Genomic DNA, 17500 nt, shown 5'->3' on the forward strand with positions numbered 1-17500 from the left:
ATTGATATAGGATAATGAGAAACAGTGACATTAAATAGAGCCATCACACCTAAGTGCTACTGAGACAAAAGTGGAAATTATTCCATCCATATCCTAAGGAAACCTATTAAATTTTTTTAAAAAGTACATATTCTTTCCTTCCGCAATAAAATGATTATTCTTTATCCTATAAATCTAAATTTAGCGACTGCTGCTAATGAGGTTGTTTACATTTGTACTGTCACTTTCATATCAAGACACATCATGGGTAGGAACAAACCTGCTTTGCAATGTGCAATACAACCTTAGCAGCAACTCTCCACGGTGCTTTTGGAAGCCTGTGCATCAGGTGCGTTTAGCAAAGTAAAGGGAATTTCCGAGCAGCCATATTTAATCAGCCCTAATGGACATTTTGGTTATAGTTAAATCATAATTATTACCACCAGCTGCTCCAATTGTGTCCATCTGGCATACACTTACGGAGTGCCTACTGTGTACCTCAGAAAAAAAACTTGCTTTTAGTGATGCTCTAGAATTTCACATGTCGAGAGGGCTGTGCCTTTTAGAAAATTACTTAATAATGATGGGGAATGACAAACCAGTACCCTTGAAGAGTAAATGGGCCTTCAGGAAGTAATTTTCTCTCCCGGTCTACAAGAAATTTGAAATAATGGTGGTCATGGGCACTTATCAAACACCGACTTCACAATCTACTAGATTTCATTTAATCACGACAACCACAGGGATCCTTTATTTTACAGATGGAACAAAGGGAAATGACTCATATTCTAATCACCTCAAAAGTTGTGGCGACCCAAGCCACAGGTAATATGTTTTAGAATTTATAATAAATACATGTTATGGTATATATATAACACATATAAAAGTTGGTTTATAATTTACAATTAAGACAAGATCTGAAATTTATATGTAAATTATGTTATTGAAGCCTAAAACTTATTTTTTCGATCAACAGTGTTATACATAGCAGTTTTGATTTAGAAGGATTACATTTTTAATATTTTTCTTTTAATGTTTTTATTTATTTTTTAGAGACAGAGACAGAGAATGAGTTGGGGAAGGTCAGAAAGAGAGGGAAACAGAATCCAAAGCAGGCTCCAGGCTCTGAGCCCTCAGCACAGACCCCGACACAGGGCTGAGACCCACGAGCAGCAAGATTATGACCTCAGCCAAGGTCGGATGCTTAACCCACTGAGCTACCCAGGAACCTCTAGAAGGATTACATTTCTTAACTCAGAATTAAAGTGACAATTGTAAATAGCCAATTGAACAAAAATCCCATAGAAGACTACAGAATTCCCAAATATATGGTTTTACAATACATCATCCAGTCCGTAACTATAGGCATGAACATAATTACAGGATTGTTGAATATATAGTTCCATGGAAAGAAGTCATATTCAGAAATTATTTAAGAGTTTTCTTCTTTCAACTTGCTAGTTCTTATTTTTCGCCATCCTCATCGTCTCCCCTATTTTTATCAGGCCTCCAACTCTTCATCAGTCGATACTTCTCTAGGGCTTTCAACTGCTTTTACTAGACTACCACAAAGCCATCACCAATCAACTGCCTGAAGAATGAACTTCTCTTCTTTGCCAAGCTGAGAATCCATTAAAATTCTTGCCTCTCTTTCTTTTTTCATAAGTTTCAAAACCATGCACTGACACTTACAAACTCATTAAGTTCCCCAGACTATGCTATTTAAACTGTTTCTTCTCTCTCTCTCTCTCTCTCTCTCTCTCTCTCTCCCTCTCCTCTCCTCTCCTCTCCTCTCCTCACTCCTCCTCTCTTGTGTGGATAGCTGAACCTTATGGGTGGATACTGGAACTTAAGAGGAGTTACAGTGCTTTACCACAGAACAAGTCCATGTATGTAAGGCAATGTTTTTTGTTTGGTTTGGGGGGTTTGGTTTTGTTTCGTTGTAAAGCAGTGTTCTTTTTCCAGTCTTTGGTACCAAGAAAGACTCTCTTCCCTTTTTTTTTTTTTTCATTCTCCCCTCTGCTCCTGAAAGTAGAGGCAGGGAAAATTCTAGGCAGTTTCATCTCTGGCATCAGTGTCCCACAAAATCTTCTGGCTTTCCATCTGGAATAAAATTCCAACTCCTTGTCATGTCCTACAAGGTCCCACAAGCTTTGAATGCAGCTTCATTCTTTGACCAGATCTCACCTACTTTCTGTTCCTGGATTGTGCCCAATTATTGGTCCCACTTTCACACTAACTGTTCCCACTGCTTCTTAGATCCAGAATCACCTCCTCAGAGAGGATCTCCCAGACCATCCAATTTAAACTTGGCTCCCATCCTTCCCAGATATTATCTTATAATCTCATTTACTGCCTTCTTGCCGTAAACTGCACTGCTTTTAAATTGATCATTTAAAATCCATATCCATCCCACAATTAGAATGCAAATCCCCCAGGGGCGCCTGGGTGGCTCAGTCGGTTAAGCGTCCGACTTCAGCTCAGGTCACGATCTCGCAGTCCGTGAGTTCGAGCCCCGCGTCGGGCTCTGGGCTGATGGCTCAGAGCCTGGAGCCTGCTTCCGATCTGTGTCTCCCTCTCTCTCTACCCCTGCCCCGTTCATGCTCTGTCTCTCTCTGTCTCAAAAATAAATTAAAAAACGGTATAAAAAAATTTAGAATGCAAATTCCCCAAAGGCATGTGTCATCTTTCACGTCAGTATTCTAGAATCTGGAATATTATCTATAAAAGAGGTCCGGAGCAAATAGGAGTTGAGTAAATAAATTGGCAAATAAGACGAATCTCCTAAACTGGACATTCATGATTTACGTCTTAACTTATATCACTGCCTAAGCCCTCCCACTGATAAAATCTACTTCAGACATGGCAAAAAAAAAAAAAAAAAAGACTTATGTGAGCATGTCACCCAGCTTGCCTGCTCTTCCCATCAATCTTTATTTACCCAAAGATTGGATTTTCAAGGACCAAATTTAGCCTATGGACAGGACCAAGTCTTACCAAACTATGAGCTTTTATGAACAACCTCTCCAAGTTCGTTGGCATGTATATAAATACTTATTTCCCCACCCTCTCCCTTGTTCCTCTACATATTTCTACATGCTTTTCTTCACTTAACACCCAGAATAAGCCTCTACCGTCCATGTTTATTTTCTCCTTTAAAATAGGAATGAATTGGGGCGCCTGGGTGGCACAGTTGGTTAAGCGTCCGACTTCAGCCAGGTCACGATCTCGTGGTCCGTGAGTTCGAGCCCCACGTCGGGCTCTGGGCTGATGGCTCAGAGCCTGGAGCCTGTTTCCAATTCTGTGTCTCCCTCTCTCTCTGCCCCTCCCCCGTTCATGCTCTGCCTCTCTCTGTCCCAAAAATAAATAAAAATAAATAAATAAATAAAATAAAATAAAATAGGAATGAATAAGTAAATCAGCAAACAAACAACATAACATAAGATATCTGGACTTTAGGGGGAGACTTTATTCAAAAAGATGGTTGCAATAATGGAAGGGAGTTACTGAAGTAGGAAGAAAGCTCAGACCATGAGGTCTGCAAACAAATCCAGAGGTCAAGCAGAAAACGGATGGTCTTTTATGAAGAGGAATGAACTGGAAAGAAACAAGTGCAGTAGATTGGATGAGCACATGGTTTGATTGGACAGTTGAGCCAGGGAGGTCATTATGGAGATGTTCTAAATTCCAGTGTTTGTTTAACCTGAGGGGTGACTCATGTTCGGGATCCTGTGAAGAAGAGAGACACTTAACTAAAGTTTGGTCACATCAGATTAACAGGCATTTTGTTATCATTGGTCAGCGGAGATAAACAGTTCAGCTGATCATTTGAGACAAAGAATGGGAATGCAGAGGGTCAGGGTCCCATCTTGCCCTGATTAAACAAGGACATCATCCCTAAGTCTTACCCAAGTCATCAGGGGAGGGTAGTTCTTTGCAGTAAGCAACAAGGGTGGGTGGATTTCTTGAACCATCACTGATCCCCAAGAACACAGGGCTCAGGTAAAGTTTAACATGGTCACTTCCAGTGGGTTTCTAGTTCAAAGTAAAACCTAGTGCTTCCTGTGATCTACAAGGCCCAACACAATCTGACTTCCACCAGTTCTGAGTTACCTTCATCCCTATCTCACCTGTGCTCATTGGCCTCCTAGCTTTCCATGCTAGTTAGGCATGTTCTTGCTCTAAGCCTTCTGGGCTTGCTCATCCTCTGGCTGAATATCTTGGAGAAGAGCAACTATACAGCTTTCTTTTTCATTGCCTTCAGGTGTCTATCCAAATGTCATCTTTTTGCAAAGCCTACCTTGACCACTTTATATAACAAAATGACTGTTCTCACAACAACTCACCCCTCCAAACTCCCGATCCTGCTACATTTCACACCATGGCACTTCTTGCTATTGTACAGGCTGTGGCTGTTTTGTTGTTAAGTCTCCCTTCACTGCAAGGCAAACTCAAGAGGGCAGGGATTGTCTTTTATTCACTGCTGTATCATTATTATCTACAATGATTTGTTAGATGACTGAATGAGCTAACAAAGGATTAAATGAAAAAAAAGGAACAAGTGGATAAAACTAATTATATTGTCTCAAACTGGGAACTTTTGCTGTAAGAATTAATAGTGTTTAAGAAGTGATTTCTCTTAGGAGCCTAGGAAAAAGGAGGGCCAAAATGGGGGACCCTAAAAGGAAGAGGGCCATAAAGCCTTGCACTCAATTGCCATCACTAGAAGTCACTAAATAAATGCATAACTTACTACAATTTAAATGAAACCAGTAATAAAACTGAGACAAGTTTCTGGTGCTCTACCCATCAGTCTCTAATACCACATTGGCATGGACCTGGCCTACATATATGGCAGCCATAGGCTGAAGATGGAAATGTTAAGGGAATCTCTAAATATATTGAGAACTAAAAAGGGAGAATAGTAATTAATTATGTTGTTAGAATAAATACATGATTTGTGTTCCAAATATAAATAGACTGGCTTAATCAAATGTCACACTGACATTTCTAATAATGATTGAACTGTGCAAATTCCATTAGTGAGCTATACCTGCCAAGAGAAAAGTTACAGAGGATCAATTAAACAAACAGGAAATTATCTTCCCCCCAGAGAGTCAATGGATCTTCCTGTTCGCATGGTGCCTGGATCCTTTGAAAATTAGATAGACATTTGCATAAGATTAATAACTCCTCCCCTTCTTCCTTACACCCCCAAAATCACTGTTGCTTAATACCCTAGAGCTATCTAATATCTTTGAAAAAGAGAGGCTTTCAATGATAACAGCAAATTAAAAATGGCTTAAGATGTCAGAAAGGATCACAGCATTCTAACACGAAAGCCTCTGTATTAATAAACACACCTGCAATGTTCCCAAGATTAATGAGAAATATCTTGGCAGAACTCATTTTCAGCAGTGAATTTGCCTGGTTATACTTATAGATCATCTTAAAATCGCCTGCTTGAGCACAGACAATGATATCATAAATATGTATTTGAAACGAAATTTAAATTTTAGGGAGGCAATATCCATTCATTAAAGAGGAGGAAACAAATGCATTACAATGAATTTCAGGTGAATGAAAAGAACTGAATCTTGAGCTAAGAAAGTGCCTCTTCTATTTGTGAGTTTGAGAACATTATTATTCAAAGGTAGGCTCTACTTCAATTGATTCCTTCCAAGATACTCTGGAAGTTTCAGTGGGAGTGGATTCATTTCCCATATAGCAATTCTCTTGGAACCGAGGACCCTCAGGTTAAAACTCCTGGATCAGATGTAGTATTTTGCTGTAGCATGGGAAGACTGAACTGGCAAGTCTGTCATGGAAGCTGCCAGATTTTATCAGCCGTGGACAGTCATTGCTGCTCTGCTCAGGCCCTTCTGGTCTTACAGGGAACTAATTAACTGTAGAGATACTCCAGAAGCCTTTTCTGTACAGAAGTCCTTTTAGTAATCAAAACAATAAAAGAATCCAGACACTAAGAAGGACATAGTTATAACTCCATTTATATGAAGTTCAAGAACAGGCAAAACTTAACTATGGTGATAGAATTCAGAGCAGAGGTAAAACCGGTTTGAAGTTGTCCCCAACACACACACACGCACACACACACGCGCGCGCACACACACACACACACACACAATGGCCACGTCCTAACTTTCAGAACCCGTGAATGTGACCTTCTTTGGAAAACAGAGTCTTTACATATGTAGCTAAAGATCTTGAGAGAAGATTCATCCTGGATTATCCAATGGGCTCTGCATCCAATCACAAGGGTCATATAAGAAACATACAGAGGAGAGACAGAGAAGAAGGCCACGGGTGTGGAGATAGACACTGGGCCACAAGCCAAGGCATGCCAGCAGCCACCAGAAATTGGAAGAGCCAAGGAAGGATCCTCGAGACTGTTCAGAAGGAGCACACTCCTGTTGATGCCTTAATTCTAGACTTCTGACCTTGAAAACTATAAAAGAATAAATTTTTGCTACTTGAAACCACTAAGTTTGGGGTCACTTGTTACAGAAGCCACAGGAAGCAAGGGGTTACCTCTGGGATGGGGAGGTATAAACTGGAAAGGTGTGCAGGCAGACACTAAGGAGCATAGGGAATGTTCTAGTCCTGAGAGGTGGCTGCACAGGATACACAGTCAATACTTAAGAGATGCACTTTATGTACTTTTCTAGGTGTAGGATAGCCCTTGATACTAAAGCAAAATATAAAAGGGGGTAATTCTTAAAAAGTGAAAATGAATGCTCCAAGTTTATTCTCAGCTTTCTAGTAGATTAAAATACTCATAGCAGTGAGTATTTAGGCAACCCTGTTTACAAAATGATTACACTGATATGTTGTTGGAAAAAAAAACTTTTAAAAATGCAGTTACACATCTTAAAATGCACTAGAAAAATTCTGCACAAGAGGGAATTATTTCTGAATTGTGACTTGGTTAATTATCCTATGTTTTTGTTCTGTTGCAACTTTGATAATATTTATTAAAACCATAAGCCAAATTCTGTCTTGACCTGAGTAGGATTTATTTCAGGACTTGTTTGTTTCCTTTTTCCTGTATGAACTTCTCATTCTGGTTGGAGATTAAAAAAAAAAAAAAAGACTACTTGGGAAGGTCTTTGATTTATAACTTTTCTGCATTCCGTTCGAATATACTAAAATATATCTAAATCTGTATGATCTTAGAGTAGAAATGCACAAAACTTCAAACATGGCATTATCAAAAATAATACATTAGGTGTGTGAGATAGGGTTAAACAATGGACAGTCTATATATAATCCTTAGGTCTATAAATCTTATACTAAAAGCAGGCAAAAATAACTACAGATACTCAAATGAATACATATTTAAATTACAATAAAAAAACAAGAGATTTCCTATGTCTGACATATTTCATTAAATAGAAGTATCTCACAGCCCATCAATTTCTGAATAAAAAATAAAAAGCTGCTATGTAATTACTTAATGGGATTTAAAAATAGCCTAAGTAAAAGATTTAATACTATGAAATAACACACACTGTGTGTGTATAAAAGGATAGAGGGTAGACATTCTCATTCATTATTGGTGGAAATAAAAATCGGCACAACCTTTATGGAGGGCAATTTGTCAATATCTGTCAGAAATACAAATGCATTACCCCTTGACCTAGTAATTGCATTTCCAGGAAATATGCCTCACATATACTCACACATGCAAAGAGGCGTTTATATCAGGTGATTGATTTCAGTATTGTAACGGCAAAAGTTTGGAAAACCTAAACATCCATCGATACAAAACTGCTTGAATATAGAGTGTTTCATCATGCAATGGAACAGTTGAAGAAGCTCCATTTGAACTGACATAATAGGATTTACTATTAAGCTTTAACAAATGTAAGATGCAGAACAATCCTTGTAATATACTATTTTTTAAAAAGGATGCTCAGGGGCCCAGTTGTTTGCTCATAGGGCTTGATTGGTGGAGTAACGTACAGAAGAAACATTTTCCTGTATGTTCTGGTACCTTCTCAATTTTGAACCATGTGACTATATCAGGTCTTCAAAGTAAAATATATTAAAATTATGAGCAATATAGCCTATAAGTAACCTTTAACAAATTAGTGAAAGTGAATAAAGAATTCTTAATTAGATTCAAGTATGCATAGAAACTCAGTTTAAGATGAACGTTAAATGTTTATTTTTGAAGGAGAGACAGAGTGTGAGCGGGGGGAGGGGGGGCAGAGAAAGAGGGAGACACAGAATCCGAAGTGGGCTCCAAGCTCTGAATTGTCAGCACAGAGCCTACATGGGGTTCAAACTCACCGGCCAGGAGATCACGACCTGAGTCGAAGTCAGATGCTTAAGTGACTAAGCCACCCAGGTGCCCCAAATTCAGCATTGTTAGGAATGGAGGAAATTAATACTTTCATACATTGTGTGGGAAGCTGTATAAAAATATACAGCACTTTTATAGGGAAATCTGACAATGCAAAACATAAAATGTGTATGGCTTTTACTGGATCAATTTCACATCTAGAATCTTACACTAAGGAGAAAAACAATTAAGTGTATAAGAATTTATATGAGTAAGGATATTCACTGCAGCACTGTTTACAAGAGTGAAAAAACAAAATTAATCCTCAATGTGTACTACTAAAGGGTAGATAAAATGAAGCAAAGTAAATGAAAATGCAAGGGAATTTTCTGGAGCCATTAGAAGGAAAATAAGTTAGTTACATGCATCACTGAGGAAGCAATCTATGCTATTGTGATTAAAAAAAAAACGTTTTTTTTTTTCAAATCTACGACCTTACCTATAGGGAAATCTATAGGGAAATCTTTGCCCATTTTTGAGAAATAACCAAGTCAAACCTTCAATACAAATGGGTTCAATGGGTTACTCAGATTGCTGTCTCCCAGCCAGTTAGAGTAACTTGCCTATAGTCCCAAAGGCATCACAGAGGGTTGACACTCCATTTCAGGTGGCTGAAGCCCTTTTGACCTTCTGAGAAACCAGAGGTTTGTGTAGCAAGGCCAGAGTCTTTATCGGCATCAGAATTACTAACGTTGATGGAGAATAATTTGGCACAACAAGTCAAATTAAGTATAAACTCTGTCCGTGACTCAGCAATTCTTTTCCTGATGTACAGCCCAAAGAAGTTTTCTCACAAACCCATAAGGCAGCATCTAAGACATCATTTGCTGCAGCATTGTGTAAGGATCAGTGAGCTGGCAGTAACCAAATGCCCATCCCTATGGTATGAGTAGATGATGTAACCCATGGTCCAAAAGGCAACTAGAAGTAATAGATTAGGTGCACACATGAGAGCAAGGATAGTGCTGGGCAAAAAAAGAAACAGAAGGTATCTACAGAACAAAACACTATCATTCATGCAAGTTAAAAATATAAGCAAACAAAACAACTGTAGACATTTTCCAGATGCAAATAAGATGTGCATTGAACCTGTTGCATGGTCACCAGCCTGGATTGGGAAGACAGTAATGGGAGTGGGGAAAAGGGATACGATAGCACACAAATGTATAACTTACTGTGTGGACTAAGGATCATATTATTATGCCATGGAGGAGGTATATAATTAACTCTCTGTACCTGAATAGATAGATAGTGATAGAAAGAGAAGAGAAAGGAAAAGGGAAAGGGAAAGGGAAAGGGAAAGGGAAAGGGAAAGGGAAAGGGAGAAGGAAAGGAAAGGGAGAAGGAAAGGAAAGGAAAGGAAAGGACAGGAAAAGAGAAAAGAAAAGAAAAGAAAAGAAAAGAAAAGAAAAGAAAAGAAAAGAAAAGAAAAGAAAAGAAAAGAAAAAAGAAAAAAGAAAAAGAGAAAAGTGGGGTGGAAGAGAAGAAGGAATACACAGAAGGAGGGAGGAAAGGAGAAAGGAAGGAAAAAAAGAAAGGGGTGTGTTACAAAGAAGCACATATAGTTTGAACCCATTGTGTATACACTGTGCACATGTAAGTGTATACAGACGAGTGTATACATGTGTACATAGAAAGAGAGATCTGAAAGAATGTTCACCAAAAATGTTCATCAATATCACCCCTGGGAGTGAGATTTCATGTTTTTTTTTAACTTTATGTATTTAGTTTTGAGAGAAAAAGAGACAGAGAGAGAATGAGAGTCAGGGATAGACACAGGAAGAGGGAGAGAGGGAATCCCAAGCGGGCTCCGTGCTCAGCCCAGAGTCCAAGGATGGCCTCGATCTCATGATCGCAAGATCACAACCTGAGCCGAAATCAAGGGTCAAATGCTTAGCCCACTGAGCCACCCAGGTGCCCCTGATTTTCTTTCTTTAAATACTTCTTCTGTGTTGCTTGGCTATTGCCGATGAGAACGTGTTAGATCTATAATCTGAAGTGAGAGGTAGCGTAATTTCAGGTACGGGAAGAAACAATGCACGCAGGCACAGCAGATCCCCTCTCCTGGTGTTCCTTTCACATAAACGTGGTCTCTAATCATTTTCCCCCCGCTCGCCAGTGTGTCAAATGTGAGGCAGATGGGACAGAAGCAACAGTGATTTTGTTACAAAATATTGAAATGCGCTATCAAAATGGATAGGAAATCTATAAGATGCTTCTTCTATAATTAAAAAACAATATCTACAAATCAGAAACAAGTTTCTTGGCTTGAAACCAAGCGACAGGAGGCTGAGCCCACAAGGGACACACACAGGAATTCTCCTGAGCCGCACATTCTCCTGCCCCCTTTGATTGACCTGCCTCTGTTTCTACTGTTGCAGTCAGGGTACCCCAGCAAAGTTGCTACTTTTTCAGGCAGGTGTACCCTAGCAAAGTGAAATGAAGCCTTAGGCAACCTCCGGGGCATTTGGCTGTGTGAACAATTCAGGCGATAGCTTTATTCAGGCGATATACTTTATTTTCAGAGTGCATGTGTTTTCCTGACTTGTCTCATGCCCTGAATTTTTCTATGCCACTATGTTTGCAAGTATGCCAATAACATTATCATAAAATAATGGATTCACATGTGTAAGATGGGTAAATTTAGCTGAAAGCCAAATATGTAAATCTTAAAGGCTTCTTATATTCTCAGGCACATGGTTGAAAGGAGTGATGTTGCTAAATATGGTATTCCGCAGAAGTAAGTTTCAGGAGATTCCATCTACCATTTACTAGTTTCAAAGTACACAGATTTAAGCTGGTACCTAATAAACTGTGTACATATTCTATCTCATTCATTCCTCCTCATGAAAAGTAATAACTACTTATGGGATACGTATAATTAGCCCAGTTTTGCAGATGAGTAAATTTGAGGTCACGGAAGTTTGGTAATCTGAGCAAGACCACAAACAAAATCAGTGCCACAGCTGATGTGCAATTCAACTATTTTACAGCATTTAGTGCTCTAAGGAGAAGATTCACGCATGGGTTCTTTTTTTTTTTTCAGTGCACTTACATTGTGCAGGTCATAGGCATATAAACTATAAATCCTCACTAATTAGTGCCTATATTCATCAGCTAGATACCTCCAGCAAAAGTTATTCCACTCTTTATGAGGCCACGTCTTTAAAAAGATTATCAAGCAAGTTAGTAGAACTTTAAGAATAGCACTCAGCCCCTACGTTGTTGAGAGAAAAGATACCGAATAGAGAATATTTGTTTGGGCTCATGTGTATATTTATGAACATCAAGTCTTCCCTTGTGTAGTTTCTTGCATACCTCTTGAAGCAGCCTAAAGTGCACTTCTTGTGGGTGGTGAAGGGAAACACGTTAGCTGGGATCACATACAGACACATACATCCATGGCAGGAAAGGGCACAATCTGGAATGACTGTCTAATCATCATAGAAATAAATAATATCGAAAATCATAAAACCCCTAACACAGTCTGATTTATCACAAGCATTTCATCTGCGTCAAGGATATTTGACATGTTTTTCTGAGCATAAATAAAGTGTAAAAATGGCTATTGTTTTGGGGATTGAAAACAAACATGTCACCTTTGTAAAAGTAACTTTCAATGAATTGGGAAAATAGAACATTTCCGCTTCTTTTTAGGAACTATTTTAAGCCCCACTTGCCCTCTGCTCAATCAGATGGCCTATCTGTGATAGTACCAGAAAGATTTATTTTCTGAAGGGTATTATCTCATAATTAAAAATGGAATATTTCACGGAAAAAGACCTTAACATACTTTCCCAATAATTCTGAATTACTCTAATTCCCTTTTTTCTGAAAAGTCCTCTTGCTTAATGAGAAATAAAGGTGTTAGGAGAGCAAATCACAAAGCACAGGGCCAACAATTTCCCAGAAATGGCCAATTCGGCAAACGCTTCATTGAAGTTGAGGCTCCAGTCAAGGATTGCCACCTGTGAAGCCATCTTGGCTTCCAAACAATGGACAAACCTACCAGCAACAAACTTGAAAAACTCGAGTTCCATTTTCGTCATACTTTAGCGTGAGCAACCAAACAAGATAGGACAGCAGTCAACAGATTGCATTGTCGAGCAGGCACGTGTGGAGTAAAACCCTACCAAAGCGTCGTTGATTGTTGGACAGATTTGTTCCATCCCAGGTTGTATAATTTCCTCTGAAGCGTTAGTACACAGAGAAAAGTCCTGATGAGAGTCAGCATATGAAGCAGACATTAATCTTGTCCGTCAAATACCCTTTCATAAAGGGATCGCAGTATGCACACAAAACAATCAACCGCTCTTATGAAGCATCGCTTCAAATATTTCCTGAAAGCCACTTTGAACATTGTAATTTTGCAAAAATTGGCAAAATGAGACAATGAAGAATTGGCCTTACCCTGTGTCTTGATTCCACTGTGGGTTTCCATCATCTCACTCAGATTAACAGCTTGTATGTTTTGGACTAGAAGAGTGGAACACTACTGTAGATCATTTATAAAAAACACCAAAGTATGTGCTCGAAGATCTGTGCTTTTCCTTAACTGGAACAAAGAATGAATGTTAAACTGGGAAGTCAGGAGACAGGAGAATTTGTGTGCTGAGTTCTATGTTAAGTACCCACTTAATCCTGCAAGGGCTCCATGATTTAGATGTTTATTCCTCTTTTACACACAAGGAACCTGAAAATATGCACTGCTTGTATTCCACTGACCCAATTTCTTTGTTCCACATTACGGCAGAGGCTCTACCCTCATACTGAGTTTTCCAAACTCAAAGAGAAGTCACTCCCGACTACTCCTTCACCCATCACCACTTAATCTTAAAGTTCTATGGAGTCGTTATTGGATCTGTTTCCTTTTCATCCACTCTCCCGTCAGCATTCATGCAAGCGCCTCTAGCCTGACTCTGTAACCTGGATCCGCTTTCCAAACTGGGGATCAGATTGTGTCATCCTCTACTTAAAGTGTTTCAATAGGTTACCATTTGCCGCCCGGTAACATACAAACCCCCTAATATGGTTTACAACGTCACTCAAGATCTGTTCCTTGCTTGCCACTTCAACTGTGTATAACCCTAAACACGCTTCACATTGCTTTCTGTGTTCCAAGCATAATACAGACCTTTTTTTCAATTTCTCCAGTGCTCTTTCTTGACCTAGGTCTCTTCAGAAGCCATATGCCCAAAGCCCTCCCCAGTGACCTGCTTTCTCTTTGTCCACGTGTCCTGCTAGTCCTGGGTGAAATAGTATATCCTTGGGGCAGCTTCCTGGTATTTATATAAGCTGGTTCTGAAAAAGGTAGTCCCTTGACTAACAGCCCCAGCAAGAGACTTGTTAATGACAAATTCTAGGCCCTGCCCCAAACCTACTTAATTGGAATCTCTGGGGCTGGGACTCAACAATGTGTCCTTTAATAATTGCTCCAGGTGATTCTGATGCTAATTTTGAGACCACTGCCCTGTAGGTGAACCCTGACTCAGGAGAATCACCTGGGGAGCTTGTAAAAGTAACAATGTCTCAAGTGGTCCTCCAGAATGTTTGACTCATTTGGTCTAGGATAGGGGCTGAGAACTGGATTGTTTCCTTGGTTTTTGTTCTTAAGTTTCTCAATACCATTCTAGTGTATAATCAGGGATGAGATCTTCTTCCTTAGGCCAATTTGGGTCCAATCTTGCTGTTCCCCATCTTGACACTTGACCCCTTCATTTTCTTCTTTTCTGATATCCTTGGTAGACAAAACGGACGAGGGTAGCAGCTGAATCTGATCCGCTCAAGAAGAATCCCAGCACGAAAGCTCAGATTCAGCAGTAGTCACTCAACTAAAATGTCTTGAAAAATTGAATGTTAAATGGACATTTGCCTAAGATCCCTGCCCGATGATTACTGGCTCAAGTGACCTCCACTACCCCAAGAAAGAAAAAGTTTATGTCGTTGAAAAAGCCGAATTTGCTTGCTTAGACCATCTATGAGGACATCTTTTGAACTTCACGTTCTTCTATTTTTATCAACAGGAAGTCAAAAGATTAAAAATAGACTCCTCTTTGTCACCCTGTATAAAATACCATCTACCTGTTCCACACTAGGAAATAAACGTGGAGTCTATCTCTCCAGGGTTTTTTTTCTGTTTTAATTGGGGTGAACCATAGCTGTATAGCTTTAAATATTATCCCCATAAATAAAATTTAAGAAATATCCCCTCTTTGGTACACTGTTCCCTAGTAATCTCTTCACTGCACATCTTAACCTTATAGCAAGTCAAATTATATGCCACGTACATCAGTGTGTTACTGATACAAAATACGTTAATACTCATCTTGTGCAGTCCAAATATTTGACCACGCCATGTTGAAGTTTAAGGCACAGTTTCCTATCAAAGTAAGGAAAAACGTTAAATCATGTACAAAACAAGTGTGAAACTATTACAGGGAGACTTAGTTTCTTTAAATTTAAGAAAGGAAGTCTGTTCATCCAGTGAGAGAAGTGGAGTTGAAATGTTAAGAACAGGCTTCAAGGAAAAGTTATAAAATGCAAATTTCCGGTTGAAGAAAGGGAAAGGAAAAAATGACTTTGTAGAGAGTGGCTGATCACCATGGTAACAGGAGTAAACTTGGGACCTGTTTGGGAGTAAAATACCACACAGCTGGACAGAGCTCACTGCTGAGCAGAGGGGCAGGAGACCATGCCTTCTGTATTGTTGAGTGTGTGTGTGTGTGTGTGTGTGTGTGTGTGTGTGTGTGTTCTCTTTCTCTCTCTGTTGTTCTGATCTGGAAGGAGGAAAGTGCAAAAGATGGGGGCTAATGACTGATAGAGAAAGACCACCCAAAGATGAGAGTCTCCCCCGACCTTGCCAGGAGTAACAGAATACAGTCCCTGATAAGCATGCTGGCTGCTGTACTAACCACCTCAGCTGATTGATGGAGCTGGTCAATGGCTGGTGAGAGGAGGCCGGCAGAGGCACCTCTAAGAGGGGTTGCAGCAAGCCCTCACTACTGCAGTACCCAGGATTCCAAACTCCTCAGTTCCTCAATAGTTTAAAGCTCTCTATGATCAAAGCAACTACAGATTTCAATGACCGTTTGGCAGGAAGGCAAAGAATGAACTGACCCCAGAGCAGTAGATCAGGGACAGGACCTGCTACATAATTCACGGGACCAGTGCAAAGTGAAAACGTAGACCCATTGTCCAAAAATCATTATGATATTTGAGATGGTAATAGCAGAGCATGAAACCAACCGTAGGGTTCTTCTCGGTGTGGGATGCTGTGTGAATGCGCAGATCTCTCATCCCTCAAGGCAGCCCCGATCAAGAGTTCCAGCTTTGAAACACGGGGAGGTCCAGGAACAGCACATGATTCTCTAAACCCTGTATGGCCACCCAATAAATGTCTGGTTTCCATACTTGCTGCTCCAATTGTGATATCCTGTATCTGTATCTGGATTTTATAACAAATCTGTATCTAGAATTTATAAGGCATTATTTTACTTTAAGAGTTTGTGTTGCTTAAGATGTTGGATAATACGTTGAAGTTGTATTAATATATTTAGTAAAAGAGAAGCAGTGCCTACTTTGTAAGCCAAGAGGACAAAAATGCTTTTTGTTGATAAACCAAGAAACCAGCGGGTATAAGGACATTATAATTCCCTGCAGAAGACAGACAGAGTTGGAGGGGAAAGCAGGAAAGAAAAATGGATGTCCCGCTGGTAGAGCTTATATTCAGAAATATGTAAATCCACTAAGTAGCAGAAAATGTGGCATTCTTATTTTTGTATGTGTAATCTAGCATAGAGGCATAGAGTCTGGCTATATATATAACTTGACAATAAAAGTTAGACTGAGTGAATGAATAATTTCTCAGATAAAAAAAGAAGATAGACAAGACTTGAGGAAGCATATTGCTTGGCTATTATTGCAAGCAGAAGGAAGGCAGTCCAAATGCCTTAGTATGTGACTGAAGCACCCACCAGGGGCATGCGTGCCCCCTGATTATGTCGCAAATGTGCTGAGGTACTGACACCTTCTGCCCTCACCCTCTCGCCCCTGTGTGTGCTGAACGCAGTTTTACAACTTTCTAGACGGGTTGTGGTGTATAGAGGTTGGAAAGCCCTGGTTATGACTTGTGGAGATATATGGGAACCCTAGTGGGATTATCTAGTTATTGCCTGTGTTTGATGGAGTAGGGTATGCTCTTTGGAGGGTGTGATAAAGGAGGTGAAAGGAAACATTTTACGACTCTACCTTGGCAAAAGACAGGTAGCTGTGTGTCAAAAAGAACTGCCTGTACTGGTCCAGGAGACAAGAAGGAAAACTTGGGATTGATTACCAAACACTAATAATTACCTAACATAGGTGAAGAAAGGCCAGCCCTGTCACATGAATATTTGCCAGCGCTCATTTTGAAATATTTCCAGGATACACTGCCATGGGCCAAGAATAAGTTGAAACCTAAAAAAAACAGGGCCCTCTGTGTCCTGGGCATTTACCTTTTGCCAGTTCTCTTGCATGCAGAATATTCAAAAGCAGAACTGATACTGATCAGAGCAGACAGGAGCCCTATTCCTTACTGCTATGTCTTAATATAACTAACACAAGAAAGGCATTTTTGTAACGGGTGATAAAGCATTGGTTCCCCAGACTTCCTAATGAGAAATTTAACTAAATGCTCACATCCATTTATACTTTATATGTGCTATTCTTTATCTACTTTTATCAACCTCCTCTTCCTCAATGCCATTACCATAGTCACTGTTAATATTTGTTAATTGCTCCTATTACTCCTAAAAGTGAAGAAATACAGCTTTCAACAAAAGAGCAGAATGCAATCATTGACCTCTAAGAAATTTCAATCTAGGACATCAATTTCAACAAAGACGAATATGTGAAATATGTAGTGGCAAAACCCATGTAAGCTTAAAGAAACAATTCTGGGGGCGCCTGGGTGGCTCAGCTGGTTGAGTGTCTGACTTCAGCTCAGGTCATGATTTCACGGTTCATGGGTTCAAGCCCGTGTCGGGCTCTGTGCTGACAGCTCAGAGCCTCAAGCCTGCTTCATATTCTGTGTCTCCTTCTCTCTCTGCCCCTCCCCTGCTCACGCTCTGCCTCTCTCTCTCTCAAAAATAAATAAACGTTAAAAAAAATGTAAAAAAA

The 17500-nt window shown here is 39.7% G+C and overlaps 1 protein-coding gene and 1 long non-coding RNA gene across 6 annotated transcripts in view; one reads left to right on the top strand and one right to left on the bottom strand.

The window, feature by feature from the left end:
• GRIK1 (glutamate ionotropic receptor kainate type subunit 1) overlaps positions 1–17500 on the top strand; it is a 372065-nt gene that overhangs the window by 138583 nt on the left and 215982 nt on the right. The gene's annotated exons all lie outside the window — the stretch shown is intronic.
• Positions 3410–14394, bottom strand: LOC123379879. Its single transcript, XR_006584849.1, has 3 exons — positions 13479–14394; positions 12755–12899; positions 3410–3708 (listed from the first exon to the last, which is right to left on the bottom strand). It is a non-coding gene; the product is annotated as an uncharacterized LOC123379879 (long non-coding RNA).

This window comes from Felis catus, chromosome C2 (assembly GCF_018350175.1).
Source record: "Felis catus isolate Fca126 chromosome C2, F.catus_Fca126_mat1.0, whole genome shotgun sequence".
Taxonomy (NCBI): Eukaryota; Metazoa; Chordata; class Mammalia; order Carnivora; family Felidae; genus Felis; species Felis catus.